The 11,603-nt window shown below is 26.2% G+C and overlaps 1 long non-coding RNA gene across 1 annotated transcript in view; it reads right to left on the bottom strand.

Annotated features, from left to right (window-relative positions):
- Window positions 1-6,261, bottom strand: part of LOC136988283 (uncharacterized) — a 28,052-nt gene extending 21,791 nt beyond the window's left edge. The window contains exon 1 of the long non-coding RNA XR_010882746.1: window positions 6,155-6,261. This is a non-coding gene — a long non-coding RNA (uncharacterized lncRNA). The remainder of the gene's footprint in view (window positions 1-6,154) is intronic.
- Between the last annotated feature and the right edge of the window lie 5,342 nt (window positions 6,262-11,603).

Here is an 11,603-nt window from a genome sequence, read left to right on the forward strand (position 1 = left end):
ATTGATGTTTCTGGTGTTTAAACGCAAAACACTGAATCTCTTGCTAATGCATAGAAATGCACATTAACAAGTCAAGAACACGCAAATCAATACAGTTTTAAAGCAAATATTAGGCATTCTCTTGTGTATTTTTTATTTTTATTTATTTCGTTAGTTATATTTATTATTTATTTTTTGTAAAACTTCAGGCGATAGTCATTTATACAAATCTTGTTATAATCGACGTTATTTGCCGATGTATGCGAATGTTTATAATTTTATTTTGAAGACTTGACATTTCCACGTTCTATTTCTAATGTTCGATATCTTAACCATGGTCTATTAAGTAGACTGAAAGTCTTAAATTTTTTAATAAAACATCGCTGTTTGTGGTGTGTTTGTTTGCTTAACGGTCAATGCAGCGTTCGTATTGAATTACATATATTCGGAATTTTAAAATAGATTTTTCAATCTTTAGCTAATTCAATTATTACTATTTTTTATTATAAAATAAAGTGTCTGTCAAAAATACAAAAAAAGCAAATAAAATCATTTTTAAAATATCGAATTCTAAATACAGTCAACCTCTGAACAACAGCCATTGTTGGAACACAAAGATGACCGTTGTTCGGATGTTATTTTGTATGCATTTTAAAGAGAAACCTTCCTGAAAAGGGTGGCCGCCGTTTAGAGGTAGCCGTTATTGGACGTCCGACTGTACCTTCAAATAGGTAATTTTATGAATTATTTTTCGAATAAACATTTTTAAAGAGACTATTTAGAACAAACACAAGTCAAACTGCCTAGTAATTAGACACGTTTAAAGTAATTTTTTTTTAAATATTACAAGATTTAAATTTATTTATTCATTTTATATTGTATTTAAAAAATGAGAAAATATTGAAGAAAATTTACACTTCGAAGCTTCGATTTAATGTAAATTATGCGTAAAAAATAAGTATAAAAGATTCAATTGTACAGTATAATTCAGTTTTCGATATTGAATTCGAACGAGAACAACAGAAAGTGCATAAATTATCATTTATTCCGAAAATAAATTTGAGAAATATGATTTTTAATTGTATTAATACTTTTTTAAAATTGAAAATCGATTACATACGTATTTTTTTTTTCTTTTTTACTAAAACAAGCGTTACTTTTACACGCTGTTCTTGCTTTATTGAAACCAAACGTTCTAAAAAAAGTCCCTAGCGCTTTCAAGTCTTCTCAGCTTATCCTCAGGGTTTAAGACTTAAAAGTGCCAGGGACTTTTTTCTAGAATGTTTGTGCTCCAATAAAGCAGGAACTGTGCGTAAATGCTATTTGTCGAGAATTAAATATTAATATTGAATTATTATATAATTTAATAATAATGATTTGTAATTATTTATTAATTTTATGAAAAAGTCAAACTTACAAAGTACAGAAAGCGTGCATTATAAAATTTGCATACATATTACAATGGTAAGAAAAATATTAACTTGAAAAGTTTAATCAATTAAAAGAGATACGGATGATTAGATTTCATGTTTTTATTAATATAAATAAAAACATTATATGTATATCCTTCTATAAAATTACGCTAGCAATTTTTAAACACGAAATATTCGCTTCAAGATTATTATACAGATTTCTCATAATTGCATATAAATTGGCTTTTCAAAATTCCATCAAATCTAATACAGTAAACTTCCGATTTTACTACTTAATTGTTTTCTGAACTAAATAAGTCGTAAAAGCGTCGTTAAGCGAGTCATCTTATTTCCCATAAGTCAGTGTCACGAATTGAGATTATGGGCGCATTGCCTAATAAAGCGACTTTAATACAACTCGATAAGCAAGCCAATGATGCCTGTTTGATCTGGTTTGCTTGTCCAGCTGTATTAAAGTCGCTTTTACCAGGCAATGCGCCCATTATATAAAAATATTGTACAAAATAATCTAATTGATAATTTTTCGTTTTACATCACCGCTGCTTAATAAAGTTATAACGTATATAAAATATTTTATTGAAGATATTTTGCTGTGTCCTTTTTCGAAGTAACGGAATAAAAAGTATAATCCTGAATTTAACAAAAATTTATTACTCTGAGAGAACTTGGCGTAAAATGGCACATCCTGAGGAAAATGTTAAAATAGATCTATTTTCTTACATAACACGCTTAATAATTTATTGATATTTAATAATACACTGAATAATACTAAAAACAGTCTGAAGTTTTCAGTTCTTGTTATTAAGTAACAGGCATTTCAAAATAATGATACTAATTTAGCTATCATTTTATCAACGATATACCTGAATCACTTTTTGAATCAATCGCATATAAAATTGTTTTTCCCTTGGTGAGGCCCGCACATTTATTATGTTCTAACAAAAAACATTTCTTACATTTAAGCCAGGATTTAGAACGGCTGTAAAGGCCATCTTAGTAGAGGCAAGCAGTATCACTCTCATCAATATTCTGAACGTTGCAGTCTTTTTAATCTTGAATTTCTGCAGATCTATCATATTCTAGTGTCTGTGTCGCTCTCTTTGCTGCATGTCTCTGCTCCACAGTCCTCTTTTCTTCTCCCTTCGTCTTTAATATATTAATTTATGCGCTTGATGTTAAAACTTGGGATTCTTCATGTTTTCTTTTCTTGTTGTCAGATCTAGGAGCAAATGGAATTGGGAAATATTCTCTGGTTTCACATGAGATAATGTTTCCTTTGCAATTGTATCTGAGCACTTAGTATCAATATATAAAATATTAGCTTGCAACTTGAACATTCAGTCAAAGCACTAGGATAAAATCGCACAGTAGCTCGTTTTACTCAATCAGCTGATATCTCATTTTACCCTCAATGAACAATAATAATAATAAGTAATGATATAACATGACATGTAGAGATGGTTGGATCGTTTTTTATTTTTAAAGATTACTTATATTTGAAAGCATTAAGTTTCAATTATTTATAATGTTGTCAACGATGAAAAACAATGGCTAAACATCTACAATCATTATTATATTGCAGTCTTCTCTGCAATATAATAATGCAATATTTTTTTTTATTTTCTTTTTTCTCCAACAAAAGATTCTATGATATCGAAACTCTGTAATGATCGCTGCTGTCACTTTCTGAGTAGCATTGAATAATAAATTCAAAAACGTTCAATTTTGTAGCATTTTTAAAATATAACTAGTGGTATCGGTTTACCCTAACGTGTCATTTGAGGTCAAATTCCCCTACAGATCCAAGGATATGATTTGATCTTCTATAGCACAGTGCTTCTCGAACCGTGTTCATGGACTAGTTTTTTTTTCTTTTTTCATTTCAATTCCTCGCGGATCAGTATTTTTGTGAAAAATAATTGTAAAACGGAGAGAAAAGAGTTCAAATAAATCTTTTCTATTTTAATTTTTAGTTTGAATTAATTAGAAAAATACAACTACAAAATTTGGTTCTAATCATTTTGAAAAAAAATAAAATAGGGTTTATGGGCCATTATTAAGTAATTGTCGGACCGATTTCGATCCCGTGGCACTGTTTAAATAATAAAGAAAAACGAAAGTAATAAAATAACATGTTTTTAAAATACTTAAAGACGTTTTACTAACGTAATATATATAAAATTCTGAAATTTTAAGTAAAAATCTGAGGCCCAGTACCAAACTGCTCGCGAACCACAGTTTGATTAGCACTGAAATAGCAAACTACGTGAATTAATTTAATTTTAACATAAATAAATATTTTAGAAATTTGAGAATTGTTGAAATATTTTAAAAAAAATATACAAATATATTAATTTTAATTTATGTTCTAATTTCTACTTTGTTTTATATATTAAAAAATGGTTTTAAAAATGTTAGTTAAAAAAAATCATTAACTAAATTCAATTTCAGTAATTTATATTTATACAACCTTAAATAAATTTAAACAAAAATATAAAATAAGAAAGAAAAAGTAATTATTTTCTATACCCCGTTTTATATTTCCTGTACGAATATTTATAAAGAGATAAATTTAACTAACAACTCAAGTAATGGAATACCATAGAACAGAGAGTAATGATAAATAATAAAATATTTATATGATGATTTCTGAGAAGCAAGCAGCTTTTAAAATCGATTTTAGAAACTTAAATGAGACGACAGCTTTTAAAATTCTCAAAAGTAAAAAATAAGATAAAATTAAAGAGAAACTGTTAAGTTTAGAAATGTTGGTATACGATTGTCTTGTGGAAAACAAACGATTATTAAAACTTTTGTATACATTTTATTCCATAGTTAAACCTATGAAATAAGTATTCGTAAACAAATTAAACAGGTTAAATAATAGTTATTCTATTCCATCTCTCCGATTTATCTTTTTAAATTATATAAAAATTTTGCGAGAGGAAAACCAGTGTTTATTAAAGTAGTTTATTTTACTATGCGCAAAGACAGCTACATATGCAGCAAACAATTTTGAATCGGAAATAAAATTTATGCTTTACACCAAAAGCAGTCTAAACAGATATATCACTGGATATACAAAACTGGAATAATCAATGATAAAACTCTCAGAAAGGCAACCTAACCAGGCAGTTTTTCTTACTATTGACGACATCAGCTTATCCCTCGTCACTAACTTCTCTGTAATACAAATCCTCGTTGGACATGGTAAATTCAGTGGCTACCTGGCAAAATTTGGACTAAAAGACACAGCCTTATGTACTTGTGATAATGGTTTCAAAGAATATACTTGTACGAGAGACTAATCTTGCAGTTAGAACTGGCTTAAAATGAAGGTTGTGTGGTCTTGCAATCTTTCTAAATTAACTACAAATAAGACTTTCCTGATATTTTTAAACTTTAATCACTCAAATTTTTAAGAAGAATGCTCAATTGAAGACTTTCAATTTCTGTAACATAAGCTGTATTTTGTAATTTTTATTCTATCTTTTTCATAACTTTGCATTACTGTCGTGTTTTTATTTTTGTACTCCTATCGAGTGGTATACTTAATAAATATCTATCTATCTATCTATTTACAATGCACAAAATATTAATATAGTTAGTAAAATTAATATTTAGTATCTGTTGATAATTAATTTGAGTTAGACTCAATTCAGTTGACTCGTTAAAGAAAATCGCATCGAAATACTAAAGTAACATAACAATGAAAAAAGATAATTAAATAAAGAGATCTTAACATCTAATTTACAGGTAACGCTATCGAGAACTCTGTTTTTTCATGTCTCCTAACCTTTCTTATTTTTCTTTTTTATTATAAAATAATGTTAACGGTTTTCAGAAATACAAAAATTTCTAAAAGTTAAAAGTTCTGAACATTTAACTTTTAGAAATTTTTAAAATTCTTTTGAAGAATTTTATAGAGTAATAATTAATTCACACGAGAATACAGATACGAATTTTTCAAAATTAAGGAAATTGCTAAAAAATATATGTAATCAGTTAAGTACTGTACACATTCTAGCGCACACAAACTTCAATAAAACATTTGACTCGGAGAACATTTTTTAAAGTTAATTTTGTATCAATTTAATCAAAAAATGATAACTTTTTCCATTAAAATTTGCAAATATACTCAAACAAAACAGCAAAGTTTTTAATTTAAAAAATCTAAACGTCAATATGAGCTCATTTTGTAAACGTCTCAACAACATTTACAATTAAAATAGTTTTATATTTATTTATTTATTTATTATTATAACTTGCGCATATTTTTATACAATATAATATATAACTTAGTGACCGGGTTATTGGAAACTTGTATGGGGCCTGTGGGTAGAGCGGGCCCGTTTTGCCCTTTTTCTTTGCACAAATAAAATACTTAGAATGTTTCTTTATTAATAAAAAGCAATGTTAAAGATTTTATTTTCGGTTATTTTTACTAATATTAATTTATAGAGGTAGTAACTACTACGAATCCCTAAGAAAAAGCCCTAGCTTCCTCCTCACATAAGTCACATAAATATAAGTGATTTCTCTCTTCCAAAAATTTCTAAATATCGCAATCCATGATATGTATTATTTCAATTTTCCTTAGAAACTAATTAAAACTAATATAGTTCCTACAACGAGAGATTATTAAGAGAGAAATGATAATATTTATTCTAAATTTTACGAGTAGCGACATTATTATTTTGAGGAAGAAAAATTAAATTTAATAAGCGAAATTTTTTACTTACAATTGATTAAACTGAAAGAATAAACAGGTCCATTATTTATCACATCAGAAGAAAGGCTTTAAATATGTGTTGAGAGCAAATCCCATGACTCGACTTATGAGTCATCAGTGATAAAAGCATAAATATAAATAAACTGAAATTATATTAATGATGTTAATCAACAAATATCGTTTAATCATTACGTATTTAATTCTCAATTATCTGAGAGAAAATTTATTTATTTTTTAAAAAATATATAAGCTAGCACATAATAACGAACATTATTTTATTCAATAAATAAACAAATATTATTATTTTAACTATTTTAGTAATTTCTAGATTAAATAATATTTAGATGAATAGATAAACTTATTGGCTAGTTTTATATTATTAATTCAATTATTATTTTAATCGAAAATTAAACGTGCTTTCATTTTAAATCATTTATCAGTTTAGAAAATGAATGTATCAATAAATATACAATATATATACATTATATATTGATAAATCAATCAATTCTGCAATAACATAAAGTAAACTAATTCATTTTTTAAAAATAATCTTATAAAACAATTTTATAACATTTTATTTGTTTTATATTGGATTATAAAGCAGTATTGTTCTCATATTTTTGTATTGTATTGTAAACATTTTTTGTTTACAAGTTCTATAAATTATTTTTTAAGTATATTTATCTATCAAATGATATATTTTGTTATACTTAAATATATTGTTATATTCTTTTTAAAATAAAGGATATATGATGTAACCAATTTAATTTTCATCTGTTGTCATTTACAAACACAGTAGTTTGTTTATTTAAGTGATTAATACTTTTTTTAATTATTACTGTTTTACTTACTATCTGTTTTCGTTTTGTTTTTATTGATGCAATTTTTGTCCTTTGGATAAACATTTACTTAAAAATTTATTAAAACACTACTATAAAATATTGTCACAATGCTGATTTATTGTACAGGTATTGTTGTTACATATTCAAGATCCTATTAGCATAATTAAGTTTTACAGATTTTATATGTTAAGGTAAAGTAAATTTTATTTAGTGCACCACTTTGCACCACTCCAGGAGGAGTACAGAACGTTCAGAAAATACAATGGCAAAGATTTTATACGGAAAAAGAAAATGAATGCGTTATTTATATGTACTGGGTCCAATAGCGTATCCAGAAATCTTTAGAGGGGTGCAGAAAGAGAACAATATGCCTTGCAAAACTTTTTATTACCTGAGATATCCGACTTTATTCGGGAAAACCCCTAGAAGAGGTGGTGCAGTTTCGCCCTGCGCATCCCCCTAAATCCGCCCCTAATACTTAATTGTATCATTTTGTTTCTGCAAAATTAAACAGATCATTCATTTATTATTCGTTTTCTATCTTTGTATATTACTCTTATGAAATAAATGATTTACATCTTTATATGACACCGATCAATAAGAACCGTTTCCTCGTATATTATAATATCAATTGGTCTACTAGGTTTAGATAAAAACAAATACGTCAAAAACTCATTTATTACAATTGTATTAGAAATGTTGACTGTATTAGTAATATATCAATCATAATAGTATATAGTTTTTTGTTAATTGTAGGTACACGTTAACAAATGATGCATTGAATCCATTACTGAATTTATAATCAAGCATTATAATATGCCCTTCAAATATTTTGTCAGTTGTTGTTGAGGGTAATATAATAAGCTACTTGACTGCAATTTTAGCATCAGTGTTGAAAACATCTATTATCATAATCCAATTTGTCTGTGTGCGTAATTTCAAACTAACTGGACATATTTTGGTGATGCGTGATGTAAAAATTGCTGTAGGAATTATCGACATACTTTTTTTTAACTTTATTCGCTTCAGATGATTTATGACTCATAAATTAAATTTGGATATTCATTTCTAATTTTTGACGTCTTTCACTTTGATATTAAATTTTAAAAAGCTAAGTCATTTCTTTATAATATGTCAGTGAATCTCTCACACGTAAAGACGTGTGAGAGATTCAATGACATATAATTAGTAAAATTTTGTTATAAAATTATAACAAAGTTTTGAAATATTCAAGAATAATTTGGTTACAATTCTATAATTACATAACATAATGTACAATAAACTCGTTTAAAGAACGGCCCACCGAGATTTGGTTGACGTCGTTCTTTCAGATTTTCTGTTATTTCGAGAATTTTTATAAAGTAGCGAATACTTCGAATAATGAATGACGTCAAAAAATGAATAAGAGTGAGATATATAACATGTAAATGGAAGTTTTCTAAGTTTTAAGATTAAAATGCAACAAAACTGGGAGATAAAAGAATGTTTATACATTTTTAACAGTTTTTAGTTAGGATTAATTAATTACTGTATACCTTTCCTCTATACAATAAACTTTATTTTTAAAATAGATTATTGATTTTATTCTATTTAAATTTTTTTTTCAACTGTTATTCATTTCCTAAACTATAAATTTTCTATTTATTATTAATTTGTTTATTTTTCAGTGACATTTTTATTGCTGTGTTTTAATAAAATTCGAAACATTTCGATTAGAAATTTTGGTTTTACAATTTAGAGCTTTTATATAATTACTAATTTACTTATAGATTAGATGGCTTTAATTGAAAATATGTGAATAACTGTAGGGAATTTTCAATAACAACACAATATACTTCTACTCATCTTGGTAAAGTTGATCGATGAATTCTCTAAGATGCTGTTGTTTCGAATGCTCCGTTCTTCAAGTGTCATTCTCTCAAGAACTTATAAAATAAACAAATAAATAAAATATATAATATCAGTGTACGATGCCATTTTATTGCAAAATTTACCATATAAGATCAAGAATTCTCTAATGATGTGGATAATTAATTTCTAAAAAGTTAAAAATAAAACTTTATTAAAATTTTAAATTACTTAATTAACATGACTGCGAGGAGTAAGGAACTTTTGTAAACAAGCTCTATTAAAAATATTATAAAGTAGGTTATAATTAACATTAAACAGCTAAAGTTACCTAATTATAACAAAATAAATGTTCAATAAACTCGGTCTCGTCAATTAAAATAAAATAGCCATAAATAAATAAAATAAATTTTTAAAAATTCGTAAAGCTTTTTTAGTATTCCAGAACGTTGTAAATATTAATATGAATTCAAGAAATATAGAACTATAGTCTTTCCTAGAATAAGAATGGAGCCGATGTACTGGATCTCGAATGTGTATCACCCCGCCGATGTAGCTTAAAAAATACAATTGAAAATACACAAGTCATATGACATCGTGTGACTTTTTTCTTTATAATCTCTTGCAAAAAATGTCCGAAATTTCAAACAAATATAACAATTTATACATATAATTTTCTAAATATATGTTTTGCATGTATTACATTCTATTTTGTAATGAATGCGGAACGACTATCCATTGCGTATGTAGACTAATGTAGTGTTCATCGGCTTCATTCTTATTCCGAGAAAGACTATAAATATCGTAAATTCGAATAATATCCTATTAAATAATTTCTGGGTTAATAATTATTGTTTACAATTAAATTTCGCATTAAAATAAAATGGCAAAAAAATATTTTTAAAGATACACTTTTCACACGTAGACTTATTGTCAGCTTGAAAGGAAAAAAAAACATTATTTTTAAAATTTTAAAGTGTTTCTTGTATTTATATATGCGTTTCAACTATTTATAACACGTGTTAAATTATTTATGTTTTTAATCTAGCACGAGAGGGAGCTACAGTATATATTTTTCTCACTACACGAAGTTGTCGAGAAGTTTGATCAATTTTGTACGTAAAGTTTAGCAAAAGTAATGACATACAAGAATACAAAATGATCTAATTTGTTTTATTTCTCGATAATTAAACGTTATTAATACATTATTAAACAATTTAATTTTATATAAATAAATTAAAATAGTTATTTCATAAAGAATTGAGATGTTCTATCTTTTAAAATATATATATATTTTTTACCAAATATTTTTAATTAAAATTGAAAATAACCCGTGCTATTATGCAATTTATTAATAAAATTGCTATTAAAATAATTTCGAAGTTTCCAGGTTTTGATTATCTTTCAGTGCATATCATTAAAAAAATTCCTCTCCTCCAGATGAATATAGCTAAAATGCTTTAAATATCTAAATACTTAGCAACGTATAGTATAAGAAATTTTATCAAAACTCTACTTGATGGAAGGTTTTAACAGGTAGAACGTTTTAGGTTTCAACATAACAAAATTACTATAGATCTGTTCGGATTTTTATGATGATAAATGATAAGCTTACTTGATTAAAAAAGTCAGATTATGTATATATGAATTATTTAAGATTAATGAACCATGAGTAGACTTACAAAAAAAACAAATAAATGGGATTAACATAGATTTAACAAAATCAAAGAACCTACAGTTCTCAAGCTAATCAATAGAATTTTTCATTGTTACAATAACACAGTGTATGATAAATGTCTCCGTACATAATCAAAGCTCATCAAAGTAACATATACCATGTTTAGTATGACCGTATATCCCATTTTGTCATGGCAGACCTGGATTTCTTCTGTTTTTAAATTCTCAAAAAAAAAAAAAAAAAAAAAAAAAAACGAATTTTAAATAGAACCATTTTATACGTCTTGTAATGTAATGTAACCAATTTATAAGTCAATATATAAATAATATTTTTTTAAAATAATCGAAGTTTAACCATTTTTTAGATCCATTTTTCACTCGCTGTTAGAAACTGTCCCGGTGTTGGAGGCAAGGCAGACTTAACGGCATGAAGCACCGTACAGCGACTTCTACCACGCTGTACATTGATGCATATCTAGGTATAGTTCACTGTATAACGAACCTTACCTGCCAGGTACAGAAAACTTAGATAATTTATCACATTTGAGTAAAAATAAATATTGTAATTGTTTGTATTTTGTATTTTGATAAGAACTTATGTAGTAAAGTAAAAAGTAATATATCATTAGGATAAAACAGTCGCAGTTTAGAAAAGTAATACATTATTAGGAAGAACAGTTTTATATAAAGTCAAGTAGAAATTTATTACTGCAATAAACTTATATCTTACATTAACAACTAATTATTTATTTATTTTCTATACACGTTTGTTATTAAAAACGACTTAAAATAGGAAGAAAATATAATATAAGAGGTCCAACATAAGAGATTACATATTGTAATTGTTTGACCAATGTCTTGAGACATGAAAATAAAACTAAAACAATAATATATGAAAAATACATTGCTTTTATTTGGTAAATCAATATTGATACATTTCATATATTCAATTCACGCTTGTACTCTGTCATAATGACATCCATTCTTTAATAGTTATATGCAAATCTGATTGGAATTGCAGAGTTATACGTTTGAGAGGTTGTACTTTTTCTTAAGGGGATAATAAAAAATCCAACTAAAATTACGTGAACT

The sequence above is a fragment of the Centruroides vittatus genome, unplaced genomic scaffold, assembly GCF_030686945.1.
Source record: "Centruroides vittatus isolate TY-2023 unplaced genomic scaffold, ASM3068694v2 scaffold_324, whole genome shotgun sequence".
Taxonomy (NCBI): Eukaryota; Metazoa; Arthropoda; class Arachnida; order Scorpiones; family Buthidae; genus Centruroides; species Centruroides vittatus.